This window comes from Dromaius novaehollandiae, chromosome 5 (assembly GCF_036370855.1).
Source record: "Dromaius novaehollandiae isolate bDroNov1 chromosome 5, bDroNov1.hap1, whole genome shotgun sequence".
Classification (NCBI taxonomy): domain Eukaryota; kingdom Metazoa; phylum Chordata; class Aves; order Casuariiformes; family Dromaiidae; genus Dromaius; species Dromaius novaehollandiae.
The window spans coordinates 69,568,867-69,587,301 of record NC_088102.1 but is presented as its reverse complement, the minus strand read 5'-3'; the positions used below and the strand labels follow the sequence as shown (position 1 = coordinate 69,587,301).

General features: G+C 46.8%; 1 protein-coding gene across 10 annotated transcripts in view; it reads right to left on the bottom strand.

Annotated features, from left to right (window-relative positions):
* C5H11orf24 (chromosome 5 C11orf24 homolog) overlaps positions 1–18,168 on the bottom strand; it is a 37,259-nt gene extending 19,091 nt beyond the window's left edge. For 2 of the 10 annotated variants that reach the window (XM_064513223.1, XM_064513231.1), the window contains exons 1-3: positions 14,564–14,656; positions 13,567–13,689; positions 2,558–2,733 (exon numbers count right to left, since the gene is read on the bottom strand). The gene's annotated coding sequence lies outside the window, so the exon portion shown is untranslated. Of the gene's footprint in view, positions 1–2,557; positions 2,734–4,746; positions 4,853–13,566; positions 13,690–14,114; positions 14,360–14,563; positions 14,657–18,066 lie in introns of those variants that run through there. The other 8 variants (XM_064513225.1, XM_064513226.1, XM_064513229.1 and 5 more) reach the window with 8 other exon arrangements.
* Between the last annotated feature and the right edge of the window lie 267 nt (positions 18,169–18,435).

Below are 18,435 nucleotides of genomic sequence, written 5' to 3'. Positions count from 1 at the left end.
CACTGGGGAGAGCTCAGAAACAGAGAAGAAATTCAGGCAGCCCGGAAATGGCCAGAACATGGTCCCAGCGCAAGGACTGAGGAGGAACTTCTGTTCAGTGCTAGAAGAAGAGGGAGCAAGGACCTTTTGGACCATTTTTGGTCATTTCTCCTCTCTGCAAGAAAGCAGGACCCTGAAAAAGTGTAAATCCTGAAATACGGAAAATTAAATCAGAGATACTTGCCTCCATCTGCATTTATTCTCCCAAATAAAACAACCTGAAGATACCTAGATTATAGGGTTCTTTCCTTTTTAAACAACCAACCCTGTTTCTAGGGGAAAAAGAAAAGAAATTAGCAGCAGCTTTATATGGAAGGGCTGCCAGGTGAGGTGCAGCAAAAAGCCATTCCAGCTCATCACAAGGTAGTATTATGCTAGAGAGCTTTTCACCATAGATATATTGGCACAAATCAAAAGATGCCTCCCAGACTCTCAAAGCTGGGAAGACATTTATAGCAATAACAAATGAAGGTTGCTGGCCACATGCCTCCCTGCTTTGTGATTTATACAGCCTGAAAGATGTGGAAATCACAGGGCAGGGTGGGTGGGGAAGCTTAGCCAAGTCTGTTTTTTCCCAAACAAAGGGAGAACCAAATGCAGCAGCAGCTCTCGTAACCCTTGCTGGCCTGCCCAGCTGTACGTTCTTCACAGCCAGCAAGTGTCTTCTCCAAGCCATGCACCAAGCTAAATTTAACTTAGGAGCCATCAAAACCTAGAGGAAAAAACATCCTTTCCTCTCCCTCACTCTCTTTATTCTACCCAGATATGTTTTTAAAGCAAACACTGTTCTTGTCGATCTCTGCAGCCGCTAAGGTGGCACCTGAAGAACTGCTTCAGCCTAGCTCAGTACTGGTAAGCTCGTCACACAGGCAGGGAGCACGGTGCTGAGCACCCGCAGCTAGCTGCTGCTCCGAACCTGAGCTCCTCAAAGCTTTACCGGTAAAGAGGTCCTTGTACTAGTCCTCTGTTTGTGGAAGAGGAGCTGCACAGGCAGTAACAGGTTCTTCTGACTCTTTTCAAGCTCAATCTGGAAGCTCTTTCTGCTCATCTCCTGCTACAAGGACACCAAAGCTCTTCCACAGGGTTACCTGCACGCCACGGACATCCACAGACGATCAGCAGAGCGGCTGACCATAAGAGATGACTGCAACCACTACAGACACCAGTTTGACTCGTACCGTATGGAAGTGAAAAGCTGCATTTCACCCATCATCTGTCTCTCATGCTCAGTATTTTACTAGACAGATGGGGTCCAAATACAGCTTTCCTTCTAGAGCACCCTTCGACAACTCCATGCTTATCTCAGTCCTCAATTTTCACCCAGCAGAACATCAACACAATATAAAGAGAATCTATATCCCTGAAATCTTGCCTGCTTTCTTATCCCAACTATATCACATGATCAAATAAAAGATATTATTTTGCCTTATGAGCTTTGCCTCAACACAGCAGAATTTTACAGCTTCAGAGTTCGGCTGTTTCCTCCTCGCCCGTGAAGAGAGAGCCATTTTTTAAAAGCTATGACCCATCTGAAGGAGTCTGATCTTCAAACAACAGTCACCAAGACAAATAGAGCTCAGTGGATTTCATCAACATAGAACAAAGATGCTTTTTTTGTACCGCAGGGAAACTGCAACTGCAGAACACGGCTGGAAGAGAAATGTCTCAGATTTGAGACAAAGTGACAGTGTTGTTCTGTCCCCCTCCCTGCCTCCCTCGCGGCAGGGACCAGGCAGGAGACACCATCTCCCCTGGCAGCTGCACCTAGCATTAAGGTGCACAACATCCAAAGGAGGGTATAACAAAGCTATTGTAACATCTCACACTTTAAACTCACTCATTTTCCTGAGAGGGTGGATGAAACCGAGCAGTCAAGCGACTCGTACTTCCAGCATTCAATGGAAGGATCTTCGCTGGAATGAGCTTTTTTCAAACAAGCTTCATTTGAAAGCGTGGAGAAACGAAAGGCTTCCTCTGCCCTAGAAAGCAGCACTTCTACCTCCATCAGATTCCCAACAAAATCCAACTTCTCCCTCAGCGCTCAGTTTTTTGGGCATTTGAGCCACTTCACAGGAAAGCACTTTCGTTTCAATTGCATTATCAGGTACATCTGCCCAAGCAGAGAACAGAGCAGAAAAAGTGCCCTGCAGTGAGGATGAGATGTTCACACCAGGTTACTCACTGTGACAGGCGCCTGAAGAGCAATTATGGGTGGAATATTATTGCTTATGAAATCCTCCAGCACTGATGGGCCAAGAGGGAAAGCTCTCTCTTACCACATATTAATGTCTACAACATCAAACAATTTGTAACCACTTCAACTATTTGTCCACCACTTCAGCCGTTGCTTTTCAGAGGTGCTGCACAACAGGAATCCTTCACTTTTCTCTTGCATTAACCTTCCAGAAGATGAGAGGAAAAAGTGAACCGAATCCCTGAAGACAAATCCCTAACTGCACCCTGTGCCTCTGGAGCACACGGGTCAGAAGGGAGCACGCGTCCTTTTGCAAGCACTCACCTTCAGTCCTTCAGGCGCTAACGTCTTCAAGCAGCAGTGAAGCAGCCAGATGTACTAAGGACGAATTAGTGGTATGCAGTGTTTTAATATAGAGGCACAAGGAAATGAAACTGTCAGCTTCAAACTGGCATTACGAACCTGCTCCGAGCTGCTGTGGCAGAGGTCATTTACAGGGTCTGAAATACAGTGATAGAAATGGCCAGGTTAAGACTTCTTATAATATTTGTGCAAAAATCTTTATTTTTGTCTAATGAGAGGGTTTGTACTTTAGTTTGCAAAAAACTAAATCAAGCTATTTACACCTAATTCTCCTTCTTTGCTCACTCACTCTCTTTATCTTAACCTTGTTAGCAAGGGGACAGGACAGGTAAGAAAATATACACACAAGTGCAATAAAATGGCCTGGGGGCTCTCCACCACCTCTTGCACATCACCTTACAGAAAACACTAAGATAAATTTGAGCATGTATTTTATTTACAGATTTGCTCCTTCCTTCATCCTTTATGAAGATGAATCATCAGCATATGAAATCCACCCAGCTATTGCTGTATGTTCATTGGATGAAATTCATTGCATCTTGCACAGTAGCAACTGTAAATGTGAACGCTTGAATGCGCTGTGGTATATACCTAAAGAATCTCAATTTTAGACCATATATTTTAAATCCAGAAGGAATCTCCGCAGGTGTAATCTAACTGCTTTCTATTTGGTTTTGCAAATAAATGAATTTGTCCCAAGACATACAATAACCTAAGAGCTCATTTAGCACAAGGGTCTGCAGTTTCCAGTCAGTTCCCAGGGGACAACTTGCCCACTCCACAACAGTTTGTATGACATCTGTTTCTGGTTGCAGAGAGGTCAAAGACCAACTGGAGAACCTACCACAGAGAAAGGAAGAACTTGCTAATAGTGCCAAACCTTCCAGCAGCAAGGCAGAGGCAAAGAAAAAGAAAAGTTAGTATTTTCTGTTTGTATTTAATTCTAAAATTCTCCCTTTCTTCCAGACATCTCCTATGAGAAAGGGTCATCAGCGTATGAAATCCTCTTCTGTTACAGCTGTGCGGTCACTGAACAGATTTCATTGCATCTTGCTCAGGTGCAACCATAAACATGCATGCCTGAGTGCAATGGGGTATATACTTAAAAACATTATGTGCTAAGCGTCTTACACACATCTGTGGACACAGTTACAATTTTCAAGGGCCAACTTCCAAAGCAGCAATCAAAAAAACCCACAAATCCAGCTTCCAGATGTTATGAGATTTCTGAAGCCTGGAAACTCCTGTCCCCTTTGCAACTAACAGAAGAGACACAGTGGGAATCTATAAATATACCAGGGTCAAAAGCTGTCTGCTAAACAGAAAATAAAATCAGTGCTAGACAACCCAACTTCTATGCTTTTGCTTTTGAAGTCAGCTGGTAGCAAAAGCAGTATGTGTTAAGGCTCCATTCAGGCCACATGCTCCTTTAAAACCCCAGCAGCAAGCGCCCCAGAACATTATCAGCTCTTTCCACATCAGCGTATCACCTCAGGTGCCGGGTCTTCACACACACGAAGCAGATGTTTAACTCAGTACATGAGAGTAACCTAGCAGAACCGATGCAACCTGCGAACTGCATAAAATGAAGTCACATAACTGCTGGCAGGTTCAGTACACTTCGTTTTCGCGTCGATGTGCAAGTAACTTAGCCGTGCAGGAATTTGTTCCTTTTGAAAAAAATAAGTCAACACTTTTTCTGTGAACACACCCTGGTGATAAATGCCACCTGAAGCAAGACTACATGGACATGCAGATGCTGCTGCTTTCTTGTTCTGCATCCAGTGACTGAATCTCTGGACCAGATTTGGAACCGGTCTCTTTATCACTTAGCCCGGGCATCTCGCTGAAGCAGCAATGTGCAAAGGTGACGTGCAGCGGCACTTGCCTTCCCTTCGCCTTGCAAAGCCTGGGCTCACTGATGCGAGATACCAGCGCAGGATCAGGGTACGGCAAGAGCGGACACTGCCAACATGCATGAATCACCCGCTGGCCCATACAGTCGCCGTCGGCTGTGGGTCAGCGCTCCACCCTGTTAACAATTCGGCAGTAATCAGTCGTGACAAGCTGCCCTGCTGGCTCCGCTGCCTGGAACGTCCTCGCTAGGCAGGTGTACTCCAGCCAAGGTCAGCGATGCACTCCAGCCTTACCGTGTGTCTAGTTTAGCCAAGTCTGGTGTCTCAGGGATGGTCACAGCGGTCAGAGCACACAGACCCTGCCATATCCACAAGGAAAATATGAATTGTAGGCCACCCCCTGAAAAACACAGTAATCAGCTAATGAGAAAAATATATAACTGTTGGTGCTGATTATTGTCTTGCTTCATGGCTTCAAGAACCGTCACAGCTTTTGTAGCAAGAAATTGTCTTTCAGACCCAAAGAAGCCTTTGAAGCCATTCATGGGGAAACCATGAATGACGTGCTAACACTTGGATTTCTATACATGTTTTTGGTGAGGGACCATTTCAAAGCTCTAATGCAAACCAAGATACCGCTGGATACAAAGAAAGGTTTTCGCATGGATTGATGACAAGTTAAAAGAACAGGAGACAAAGATCAGAAACAGTCAGTTTTCACAGTGACAAGTGGCTACCAGTGAAGCTCCAGAGACTTGTGCTGGAGCCTCTGCTATTACACACACACACAGACAAGATCTCTAAAGAAATGGAACAGCAAGAGGATATTTGATTTTAACTGAATTCCAAAGGGCCCCACGATACCAAATGCCTGGGGATGAGGTCTCCAGCCACCACTAGTGATGACTGTTGAAGATCAAATACTAGACTAGACAAACCTTCGGTTTTATGGCCTGCAGATAGTCTCCTGCTCCTAAGGTCTGTTGGGATGGCACAATAAGCTGACTGATAACGAAGTCCTACGGGATGTTGACTCAATGTCCATTGCAACATTTACAATAAAGGCCCAGAAACAATGGTGTGGACATATAATTCAGGCAACAAAAGTCAAAACCTCTTGTAGAGATGCAGCACTGCAGGGATTCCCTACAGGGATCTCCAAGCACAACTTACTGGTCAGCTTCAAGCTCCTAGCAACAGACTGGTTTCAGCTGGATGGCAAGGCAAGGGAAAGCATAACCCCTTTTAAACACAACAGCATGCAAGGACACACTGAAGCAGTTGCAGCAGGCTGGCTCCTGTGCCGAGTGGTGCTGAGACTTGCTAATAATGGGAACTCGTGGCATGTGTGGCAGCAATCATAAGTGCACCTACCTCATCTCCTGCAAGGCCACCAGCCCAGAGGGGAGAGGTATCTTTCCTGCACAGCCGGTAATTTGAGTTGTTACTCTGTGCAGAAGCAACACAGCAACCCTGCAAGAGTTTTCTTGCCTGTTTGCAGTTCTTGACTGTCTCAGTTCTGTAGGGATTTTAACTTCACAACAGGTGAACTAACTTTGTTTTACATCGAGTGGCTTGGCCAGAGCAATGACTTATAATTAGACATCAGAGAAGCTGTCTGCACATTTTCAAATAGATAAAATACACCATACTGAGACTTGCCCCCGCACCTGTGTAGTGGTAAAGAAACTTTATTTGAGGCTTTAGTTTTAGCAGCAAGTAAAAATTCAGGGACTTAGATCTGCCTTTTCTAACACACTTCCTCTGTGCACACATCAGTCACTGTGGCTTCCCTCATAAAAGCAGCATTCAAAAAAAAAAATACATCAACTCCTCCCAAAACACAAGTCACAACCCAAAAATAGAAGCTTCAACAAATGCAGAAATGAAGAAGAATTCATAGGGACTGCACCAGTGGCCACGTGGGCTTAAAACACATGGTCAGAAAGAGCTGCAAAGTTCAAGGGCATATACAGCACCTCACTATAACATGAGAAGTAGTCTCGACTCACAGCATTTAAACTTTTATTCCCGAAAGACGTCTGCAGAGCAGTACCGCACTGAGACAACACGGGAGCTGCTGTTCCCGCAGGCAAAGACACTGCCAGGCACGGAAAGCATCTGCGGATATATCAGGCTTAACAGTCTGACATCAGCCTAAACAAGCATTACAAAGAAGCTACATCACGTCTACCTCAAACCAAAGAAGTTCCTGAGACCTATCCCACAAAAGCCCCGCTATAAAAGAGACCAAAAAAATTAAATAGCTTTTGTGCATTTCGCAATACTCTAGATAACAATCGGGATTCATTTACATAAAGGATCAAGGCCAAGAAATGCTTGGGGAGAGAGCGTGTTTGCTCATTCCAAAGCTGATCAGGTTTTCACATTCGGACCAGCTGGCCATGCCTACAGTCCCAGCACTTTCCCACATGTTCACATACAAAATACTATCCAAACAAGAGCAATTAAAAAGTGAAAGCTGGGTATACTTTTTTTTTTAAAAAGGAAAATACAGAGAAGCACATTTCTTCTTTATCAAGCTTTTTATAGGTTAAGGAGTGACAGAAACCCACACAAAGATCCACACAAGTTACTGTAAATTCTCGTTGACAAGGATGTCTTTCTGGACCAAATAGGATATGAACAGTTTTAGAAACAGGAGGAAGCGATAACCTGAAAGAAAACTGGTCTCAGCAGGAAAAACCCTGGATCAACACAGCTGAGGAAGGAGGAAAAAAGTGTTGAGAGCGATGTTTATGGTTTACCATTACATTAGCCACCAGACAAGCATCCAGAAGACCCTGGTACGATCTAGGGATTACATGGGTATGCTCTTTGCACTGACATGGGGAACTTCAGCTTACCACAGGACATCCCTCATCCATCAAAAACTCCCACTCCTAACCCATTTAAGGGAGCCAATTTCCTGGTAGTCTCTAGGTAAAAATGGGAGAGTTTTACTTCCACAATATTTTTGCATGCTCCGCTTATTACTTAGACATGGGAAATTAGGTCCAGATGCTACTGCCAATACAACTTGTGTCAGAGAGGGAAGGGGTTTAACTGTGCCACCAAGAAAGATACGCTGACCGTATAAATGATTTTCGCCAAGCAGATTTGCTGCCACAGATACCCCGGTGTAATCTTTGCAACCCAGGTCAGTCCATAACAAGACAGGGCACCAGTCCAAAACAACACGGCGTAGGTGAGACCGAGACCAACCCTCCCTCATCTCACAGTGGGGAAGAGGAGGCACAAGACGACCAAGCGATTTGCCCATAGTTAATAGGAGGAACTGGTCAGAGCTGGAAACTAGGATGATGCCTCTCGAAACGCAGCTTTAGTGAAACAAGACAGTCTACTTATCACACAAAAGCATGTATTTATCAAGAATGTCATTAAATCCACCTCAGGGACATCCACAGAAAAAACTGCTGTGGAATTTCTCTTTCCCAAGGAAGAAGTGAGCATTTGCAAAACTAAACATAAATCCTATATGCATACAAAGAAAAATTAGTGGTGAAGAGCATCAGGGGGATAACATAAAAGGAGAAGTCAGGAAACAGAGAGGACAGAGGCAGCGAAAAATGCATGAAGTAGCCTGCTCGCCAATCAACGGATCAACCGGACCCCCAATATTTATTTCCCTTCAACCAGTTTGCAGGCAGTAACACCCCTACCAGGGGCTTTCTTGCCCATTCATGAATAAAGGTCTTGTTCCTCAACAGGGACAAATTCTGCCCTCACCCACCTGCACACACCCAGTTCCTGTTGACTTCTATAAGATTTCCCTTTACTATTGGACTTGTTCCACAGCGGTTTCAAATCAGCCCAGATGGAGCAAAATAAAAAACAAAAAAATCATTCTGAGGGTGGAAATTCAGCAAACGCTTGTAACTGTTTTCTTGCTGGCAGGAGGAGTTATTGAGCCTTTAGGGGAAACAAAAGCCAATATAAGCCTGGACACAGAAGGGCTACAGCTGAAAGCACAGTGGGGGAAAAAAAGTGTAAAATATTATTGTATACAACCAGAAAGCTGCTGCTCTGAGACTGTCAAAGCATTTTCACAAAGAGGTGGAGGAGAGGAAAGGTTTACCCTGCTTTCTAATACAGAGAAGCCACACAAAGAAAGATAGAGGAGAAGACTCAGCAAAAAGAACATGCTTAATCCTATTAAAATTAATGAGATTTCAGCCTAGTCTCCACACAAAAGTTGTATTGGTTCAGCTTAAGTGAATTTAAACCCAGATTTAAAGTGGTGCAAATTCTCCCCAAGCTAAACAAACATAAAACCACCCTAAACGTATACGCAAGATTCAATGAAAACATTCATCCATTTCACCAAATGACGTTTTTCTCCCTCATTCCCCCCCCTACTCCAAAGCAGACTTAAAACCAGTGCACCCCTCTTTCAGCGCATACGTGCTGGAGTGCTTTGCTGGACTCCTGCAGAAGCGTTGCCCAACATGATGGTTGCAAAAAGGGCTTGTTGAATGTCTCAAGAGAGGAAGGGGGCGGGGGAAAGAGGTCCTTTAGCACAGGTAACCTCCCCTTCCCTCTCTCTACAGCTCGGGAACGAAGGAAGCAGCTGTGAGGGTTGGCCAGCTACAGAATTGAAGGAAGGCAGATGCAAAAAGAGTTTAAAGTCAGCGATGAGCAGCAGCAAGCCAGGGTAAGTAACACAGTCCTCCTTAGCCACATCTAAGGGCAGAGCACAGCTCGGGTGTCCTTTACAGGACACAGGCTCAGCTAGGACTCCTCAAAGGCAGGAGCCGCATTAAGGCACAGAGATACACCGGGCTCACCGCTACGACTAGCGCTGGTTGCCTAAATCTAACTTCCTTTCCAAATGGAGGATCAGATCCAAACCCCAGCCGGTTCCTCAGGCAGCTGTGATGAGGTGTGCCACTGGACTACAGGTCCTGCCCCCGTATCAGGCATGGTCCAGCGGGCTGCAAACTGCCCACGTCTCCGGCAGAGGAGAGGCAGGCTCTTCTCCATCTTCCCTCTGACAGTGACACTGAGTGGCAAAGACCTCAAATCCAACAGTATAAAAACTGCATTTTCTGTCACTGCTCCTCAAACTCTGCCTCACACCTCTTTTTTTTCTGCTGCAAATTACCCAAAAAGCTACTGCCAACTCCTTAGGCCAGACAGGAGAGCGCCCTTCAGAGTCAGCTAGCACAGCAGCGTAGAGCAGTTCCCACACTTCATTAAACAACCTCCTCAGCTGCTTGCCTGCTAGGATAGTACAGAGGCAGGCAATCTACGGAGGAAAAGTTAAATATAGACTTTGCCAAAAAGACCAAGTGGAAGTGTCCCAACCTGGCTTGCTTGGCACTTCAGCAGGAGAACCGAGCTGAGAATCCATACTTCTGGCGCTCTGCCCCGTTCCTTCCTTCATACCACATTGTCCTACCAGAGCAATGAATAGAGAAGAAAGCGCCTAATGTGCTTTTCAAGCGCTCAATAAGTTTTCATTTGAACCGAGGGGAAAGGACACGATGGAAAAGCCAGTCTCACATACTGTCTTTATTCCACGCACAGCCCATTATGCAAAGCGCGTTCAGAGAGCAGCTCTCCCGCCATGGCAACGCCGGCATCGCCAGGGTGGTAGGAGCTATGGCACGGCAGCACATTTCAATCCCATCCCATCAGATGACAGCGCACAGCATCTGCTCGGTGCCAGCGCAGCAACACCCCCGGCTCTGAGCACTGAAACGCATCATCTCATCTTTGAGGCACAGCCAGAAGAAAAACAACGCCAGCAAAGGTGACAGAAGACAGCCAGAATTTTTGGCAGCTGCGTTGATTTGCATCCAAAAATGACTAGAGGAAATCTCATTTCAGTGATAATTGCAATAGCAACAAAGCAATGCCACCAGCTAAGTGCACGGCTTCTAAGAATAAGCCTGAAGAACTGAAGCAACGAGGAAGCCAGGCAGCACAACAGCGAGCAGTTAAGCGCTAGCTCCTCTCTACATACCAGGGAGGTGAAAACAGTTTCACTGAGCATTAAAACCCACTTTTGCAGCTCTTGTCACCTGCTTATGCTGACAGGGCCTGGATTAATTGTTCACAGGAACATGAGGAAGGAAAAAAAGAAGGGTGTATTTTGAAGTTGTTCTGATCCAGCCCACCACGCCACCAAACAGCAGCACTGAAGAGATCGCAAGCAGAGATGCAGAAACTTCAAGTCGCAGCAAATTCATTGGGGAATCATATTCGGACTGGCTAAAGGCCACACAGAAAGCTGGCGACACAGCCAAAACCACGGCTCATAAATTCACAACTCTCAGCAAGAAAAAGCCACCCTGGGACCCTTCCTTTGATGCAGACTGTCCTTATGAGAGGAGGCCTCTGCACCACACCGGATAAAGACGCAGCATTTCATCCAAGAAAGGGCAACTTATCACAGGCGCTTTGCGGTCTTACCTGCATAGCAACCTTCTTGGATCGTCAGCAGTCAAAAGCTACAGGAACCAGGACTGATGTCTCCAAAGGACACAGCTAGCTTCTACTTGCATTCAATTTTGGCCTTGCTATCGTCCCTGCAGAGCCAGCAACGTCCTTACACCCTAGCAGTCAAACTCGCAAGCTTTACAAGCTCCACCGATTCCTGCGAGTCTGATTCACAGAAAGGGAACAGTAACTTCAGCCCAAGGGAGCAAAATTCACACAAGGAATGAATGCATTTTAAGGGCTTGCAAACTCCATACGCTCCAAAGAAAAAGGGCTACAGGAATACAGCAGTTTACTTCAGAGGTTTTGTTGGCTTCTCAGCCAACAAGGTCAACAGTCCTTTGGGGGTTATTCTAGATGCAAAACCTGTATTATTGACAGGGTGGGTATGACAAAGGGTTACACCTGCGGGATGGACTGGGAGCCAGGAAGGTAAGCAAACACACTGAGCTAGAGCACACAGATGGCATCCGGCAACAGCACATGCAGCGGGCATGCTGCCTTCCCGGTTCTTCAGCTGCCGAGCCGCTGCCCCTTCCCAGGCCCCACACGAGAAAGCAACCGCAAGGCTCAGCCTGCAGAGTATTGCAGCTTTTTCCTGACTGTCCGTACTGTTGTGAACCACTTTTCTCCTACAGAATTACCTCTCATTGAGCCCATTTTTATGGTTTAGAGTCACAGATTTTTAAGGGTAGGAGGAAAAAAAAAAAAAAAAAAGCCATGCAGATCATCTAGCTTGGCTTCTTGTGCAGCACAAGCCATGGAGTTTCATCCAGCAATTACTCAACTCCTCAGTGTGTGTGTATGTGTGTGGGGGGGTATCTCACCTACCACATAAATGAATTCTGCACCAACTGCGTGTTAATAGGGATGAACATCTCTTTCAGAAAGGCATCTGATCTTGATTTAAACACTTGAAAGGGCAAACACTCAGCTGGTGTAGATTGTCATTGCTCTGCAAGGGAGCTGTAACAATTTACAGCAGCTGAGGATTTGCACGCAAGCACTGGCGAATTGACCACTTTTTCCTCCAGCTTTCCCAGTGCGTAATTGCTCTGGCTATTCGAAGTTTGTATCAAATATAACAACTAAAGGGGAAGGATAAACCTAAAACAGACGCAAGCAGTATCTGAACATGCTCACGTCCGGGTCCAGCTACGGAAGCAGGCCTCCAATTTAGGAACATGTCAGAGCAGGAGTCGAGCGTGGCTGTTCACCACACCCATGCAGGCAATGTAGAAGGACCGTAGGGAGATGAGACCTGTGAGAAAATACATGTGCAAGACAACCGTCCACCCGTGTGACCGCTCTGAACAATAACCACAGCGCTGCTCCAAGCCCAGCTCGTGCATGTCAACCAGGATGAAGCAGCAGATGAATACACCTGCTCCTCTGGCTTGCGAGTGCACAGTGGGGTAACAGGTTCATTCCTCTCATGTCCACCTCTCCCATGATATATCACTGTAAACACAGCGGCACAAATCCTTGCTGCATCTGCTTTATAGAGCTTTCAATATATAAAACTGTTTCGAGTGTGGATGACGCTATACAGAACGTGCTCAGTTGAACACTATGGTCTTATTTGGTGTAAGAGTGAGCGAGGACGTCAGCAAAGTTGTATGCTGAAAGCTTCACGGAGAAAAGTTTTATCTGTGCCTTTGTAAAAATAAAAAGAAGCAAGGAAAAACTAACAAATCAAGTCTTCCCAATTTCTTCAGGCAAAGTCTTGGACATATCTACCATACACTGCTTAAAACACAAACATCTCCATTCCTAAGTGTACCTGCAACAGTTTCCCTTGAAAATTTAGTCACTCCCATACTCCTGAGAAAGTCAGTTACTACATTTAAAAGGGCACATGCCCTATAATCCAGGTTACGCAGCCAGAGATTACAAATGCATTATCAGGCCTTCAGCATGGATGTTTTTCATCACTGAAGCTTGAAATTTCATCTGCCAATTACTTCCATCACCTTCGAAAAGTCTGTGCCAGGAGACTTAATTTAGAAGGCAGAGGCTGCAGGTTGCATGGAAGTCCCAATTAGAATTTCAATAGCAGATAACCAGATGCAAAGTCTGTTTTCTGGCAGATGGTTTTATAAGTCCAGCAGGGAATTTACAATCAAAATAAAAAATGAAGATGTCTGCACCAACGTGTTAAGAGGCATGCAGCCTGAAATTTCCCCCAGAAAAATACAAAAGGGGTGCGTGCATGCATTTGTGTGTATATTTATAAAATGTATTTTTTAAACTAGAGCCAAGCAGCAGACATGCATGGCAAATGCATTAATCTACTATATACATAAAATCTCATAAAAATGGACAGATCACTTCTAAAACAGCTGCTGCCATGTAATGGACCGCATTAACATATGGAGCGGTGGATGATTAGAGTGGATGAAGTATGATTAGAGCAGAAATACATGCACTTGTGAGAGATGCACACGAGGTGACCAACATGCACCTTATAGCCTAATTTTCAAAGCTGCTGAACAGCCACAAAACCCTCTAGAGTCGAAGGGACACTGAATACTCAATGTCCCTGAGTTCACCTCTCTCAGCAAGGCAGCCACTTCAATCAAGGTGGGGAGTTAGTATTTCTATGGGGAGGAGGGGTTGGTTCCTCCAGCAAGCAGTCAGTTAACTCACTTTATCAGGAAGCAGGAACGCTCTTGCATGGCCAAGCCTGGCAGGGACTCATTCGACGAACACGCGGGACATCAAGGCACCTTACTTGAACGGCTCCTGAGAGAGGGTTTTTCTTTGCCGATCCTAGAAGAGAAAGTTTGGGAGAAAGCAAAGCCAGATGTTAAAGGACTCGCTGAATCCACCAGAACAGGAACTACATGATGCTCCCCACGAGGCGCTGTGCTGGAGAGCTTGATCGGGGGACGGTGTTTACCAGAATCCAGCTGCACGCCCGTGTTAGCATGCCAAGGGTACAATTAAACCTACCAAAAACCTTCACTTTGGGTGCGATAGGATGAAAAACATCCGTACGACACCACGCAAAGTGGGATGCTGTTTACAAAGGTAATCTTAATACCGCAGTCACTACAGGAGTTGTTTAGATACAAGAGGTTTTTTTAGATATATGCAAAGTCTTTTGCCAGAATGATGTGTTACAGACACTGTCGTTTGGAGGTGGCCTATGAGGGAGCAAAAGGAGCGAGATTCACTGTAAAACCAGCAGGTACCTGGCACAGCAACAGCGGGGAGCAAAGCGAAGCTGAGCTGAGGTGTATGAGGTATCACCAACGCAGAGCTCCCCCTGAAAAAGGATTATCTCCACGTGCAACTTAAGACCCCCAGCGTGCAACGACGGTCCCGCACTCGGCCTCCTAGAGCCCGTCCCACCGCCCGAGTCCGCGGGGCCTTAAAAACAGGGGCTAGGGCGGCCACATCCCGGGCAGCGCGGCCAGGGGGCTCCGCGGGAACGCAGCCACCTACGCGCGTCGCATTGCACCGCGGGCAGGGCGCCGGGGTCACCGGCAGCGCCGCTCGGCGGGGGGGAACCCGCCGCCTCCCCCCGCTCAAAACTTCCCCGGGCCCGCCCGCCCCGCCGCCGCCGCCGCCCGCGCGCGCACGACGCGGGGGAGCCCCGCCGAGGGCGGCCCCCACCGGGCGGAGCGGGACAGGCGCTTACCCCGGCGGCGGCGGCCGCACGCCCGGCGCGGCCCGCGGGGAGGAGAGCGGCCGCGCAGCGCCCCGCCACATGCCACGGCCGCGCCCCGCCCCCGGACACGCCCCCCGCCGCCGCCGGTTGGCCCGCCCGCCGCCGGCCACGCCCAGGCCACGCCCTCTGCCGCCTCCTCCCCGCCCTCCGAGCCCCGCCCCCTGCCGCCGCGCCGGGGGCGGGGCGTCCCCGCGCGCACAGCGGCGCTCGGCGCCCCGGAACTACCGACGCGGCGGGGCGAAGGGGGAGGGCGGCCGGCGGAAGTGGCGCGCGCCGCGGGGGCGGGGCTTGGGCCGAGCCAGCCCCACCCCCTGCCAGGAGCCGTTGGAGCACGTCACCAACGGTCGCGTCGGCCCGGCTAACGGTCGCGGCGGCGGGAGAGCGTCGTCGCCCCGCTGTGCAGTTACCGCTTGCTTTCTCTGCAGAATGCGGACAGTCTCACATCCCTTCAGACCCTACCGAGAGCCTCTATTTGCAGTTCCCTATTCCTGTGCCTAAACGACCCGAGACGGGTGCTAGAGAGCAAACCCCTGTGTTTCGCACCACTCAGTCTAGGATCCGCTGGCCAACCCTCGGATGGCAAAAAGGGGTAGTCGGAGGAGGGCTCTTCCCTCTCCTTAAGCTCCTGTAATCAGAAGAGCGCACGGGGTAACGGCCCCTTGCTGCCAGGGACCACCGCTGCTAGAGGTGCCAGGCAAGCACAAACTACCAAGTATTCCACTCTAGGCTGGACATAGCTTCTCTCACATAATCCTTAAACTAACACAAACCTCTGGTTTGGTAGACGCGATCCATGGCAGCGGCACTGTTTAAATGGAGGGTGCCGCTGCATTAAATATCAAAACAAATAGTATGAATCAGCTCCTTATTGGCTATTTTGCCGTTTTTAGTGAATTTACTTTATGCTGCCTCTGTTTCTGCCAAAAGTTTGCACACCACCTCGCTACAGCTGCATTGGTGGATAATCAGGGAAAACACTAGCAGCAGTGGAGCTTGGAAGCTTTCATGCATTGCAGTGTGTATATATATATATATATATATATGTATATACAGATATATATAATTATATATGCACACCTATATACATAGATATATGCATACATGTATGTTGTCTGAGCAGGACTCTGAAGCAGGGGGCTGACTCCATGAAATGCCAGAACGCATGGGACTTAAGGACTTTAAGACCCAGGACTTTAAGCCCTAGATGCCCATTTTAGATCAAGCACGTTATCTCCTGAATTCAGCTCTGGTGGGTTATTTGCAGATGGCCCAGGGATGAATCTTCAAGGTGTGGCGAAAACCTTTGCGTGCACAGGCACAGTCCATATTGTGAGATGCTTTATATAGCGACGGTGACATCAAACAGGTGAAGAAGGAGCCCTTGCTATCTCAAATCACACAAGGATTTCAGCTGCTACTGCTAGTCTGGTCATAGATGAAAGTGATGCTGAAATCATTCACACATTCCTATGTAATTTTAGAACATAGAAATTTGCTTTTAGAAATGAGCAATGAGGAGGAGGCAGAGTTGATACCCTGCAACAACAGTTAATTGAAAGTAGACAAAATGGAGAGCTGGCTAGCACTACATATTAAGATCTCAATTTAAAGCGTGTCTGTATATATCATATCAATATATCATTCCATCATTCACATAAGATAGTGACATCCTACTGGAATATGGCCCCCCTCCTTCCCAGAGAAGGGGGGAGGAAGGGAGAAGCTCCACCGTTCAAGAGAATTAGAAGAGACAGTTGAAAGGGGCGGAAGGATTGTGTGCAGTAGGACAGATTATCTGACAGGACCAAGCACAACAACGGAGCAAATAATATAAGCAAGCAGGAGGGCAGATGGCCCTAAGGGTCGGGGTAGTGAGGAACAGGCACATTCCTGGGGAAAAAAGTCTTGGGGAAAAAAATGAAAATGTGTATGGAAAAGCCCAGGTGTGAAATTGAAGTCTGGGGAAAATACAGGTACTGCGGAAGAGTGGTGATCAAGCAAACAAAGAGAATGTAATGGCACGAAAGCACCCTTGCTCACCTCTCCCCTGTGATGCACAGGGAACGTCTGTCCTTCATGCTATTCCTCTCTGAGTATCCCAAAGGACGTTATTTTGAAATGTGTTTAAAGATCTTTGCAACTCTACATGCCTCCTGTGAAAAGCTGGGGTGCTAAGACATGCTGGCAATAGCAGGTTTTCATAGAATATAAATGAGGGCTAAGCCACTGTTGATCTTTCGGTTGGTTTATATTTATTCCAAATTGTCAAGAGAGCAGAGATTATGGGATGTAATGAAATGCCATCAAAGGGGATTGGGCTGGAGGTGCAGTAAAGGAGATTTTAGGATATTGGTTTAAACAGAAATGGCTCCAATAAAGTTAAGCTATGTCCCAGACATTAACCCATTCAGGGATTTTGCACTGCCTGAGCTAGAGACCAAAAGGCAGGTATGTGTTTAAGAAACACCACATTTCTGTTTTAAGAACTGATGGTGATTAGGAGACAGAATATTTGCTCTTCTGGGCTATTCAAATAAACCTCGCCCGTGGATGCAATGCAAGGAAGAGTCACATACCTCCTGTTACATCTAAGAAAAGATGGGATAAAGTCTCTTAAAACACGTGGAAGGATGAACCTCCCTGTCCTGTGTTGTAATGGCCTTTTTACTTACGTGGCAAGACGGGCCCCCACCCTGATGGGGGAGAGCTGGGGAGAAAGCTGTTCTCCTCCTGTCTCCCTAGAAGCATGAGAATCCATCCCCCCAACTCTGTGTGAAATAGTTACAAGTTACTGTAACTTACTATGGGCCAGATTCACCTCTGATATAACTCCAGTCAAATTAAACCAAGAGCCTATTTAGCCCATTATCTTTTTTTTATAATCTCCTTTTCACAGAGGACAGGCCTCTGCCAACTCTCAGGCTGCAATTAGGGAAGAGTCTGGATAGAACTGTTGACAATATGTTTGCAGAGTACTAAATACCACTGAATATGTTCCGTAAATATTTACACTTGGAGGAAGAGATTTGTTCTTTGCATAGTTTGCATGCTGGCATCTGCTGGGCTGAATAAATTACTAATAAAAAGATCACATTATGAAAAGAAAAAGACCATGCTGGTCCTTTAGGGCTATTTCATTAAAGACAATGAGGTGACAAGGAAGTACATTGCTTGGGACTTACACCGTATGCAAAATTTTAGTACTGGAATATGCGCCATTGCTGTGTGGAACTGAGGCAGCGCACGCTGCAGGAGTACAGATTCTCCTAGCAAGGAACTCGGGGCTGAGACAAAGAGCACGTAACACCACAGTTGTAGCAATGTGCACCAAATTAAGGAACTGGTCATAGGACAGAGCATCTAATTAGTTGCATTTTGTGTTACTGTAAAGAACTGAATGCATATAAACAGCTAAAAATGATTGGCTCTATACATCCACTGAAGGTTACTACCATAGATACAACATTACTCACGACCCATCAGGATGCTCCCGTCATGTTCAAACTCATACAGCTGTCCCGCTGGCATCATTTTACTGCAGCTTCATCATGAAAAATGGATAGCGTGCGCAGCCAGAAATCCTGCCTCTCTGAAGCCATGGGAATCCCTGAAGCACAAGTTAAAACATACATTAATTCCTCACAGCTAAGAAGCTGCATGAAAGATACTTCTAGCAGTGCACTATCAGACATATATTGTACCTGACACCATGGCACAACTGACTGTAACATCCTGTACTTAACTCACTTTCTCATTACTGGCTGGTATTGACTCCTAGTGCAACTGCTAGCTAGGCTCTCTCTCCCTCTGCCTTATTTGAAGGGTTTTGAAGACCCTTGACG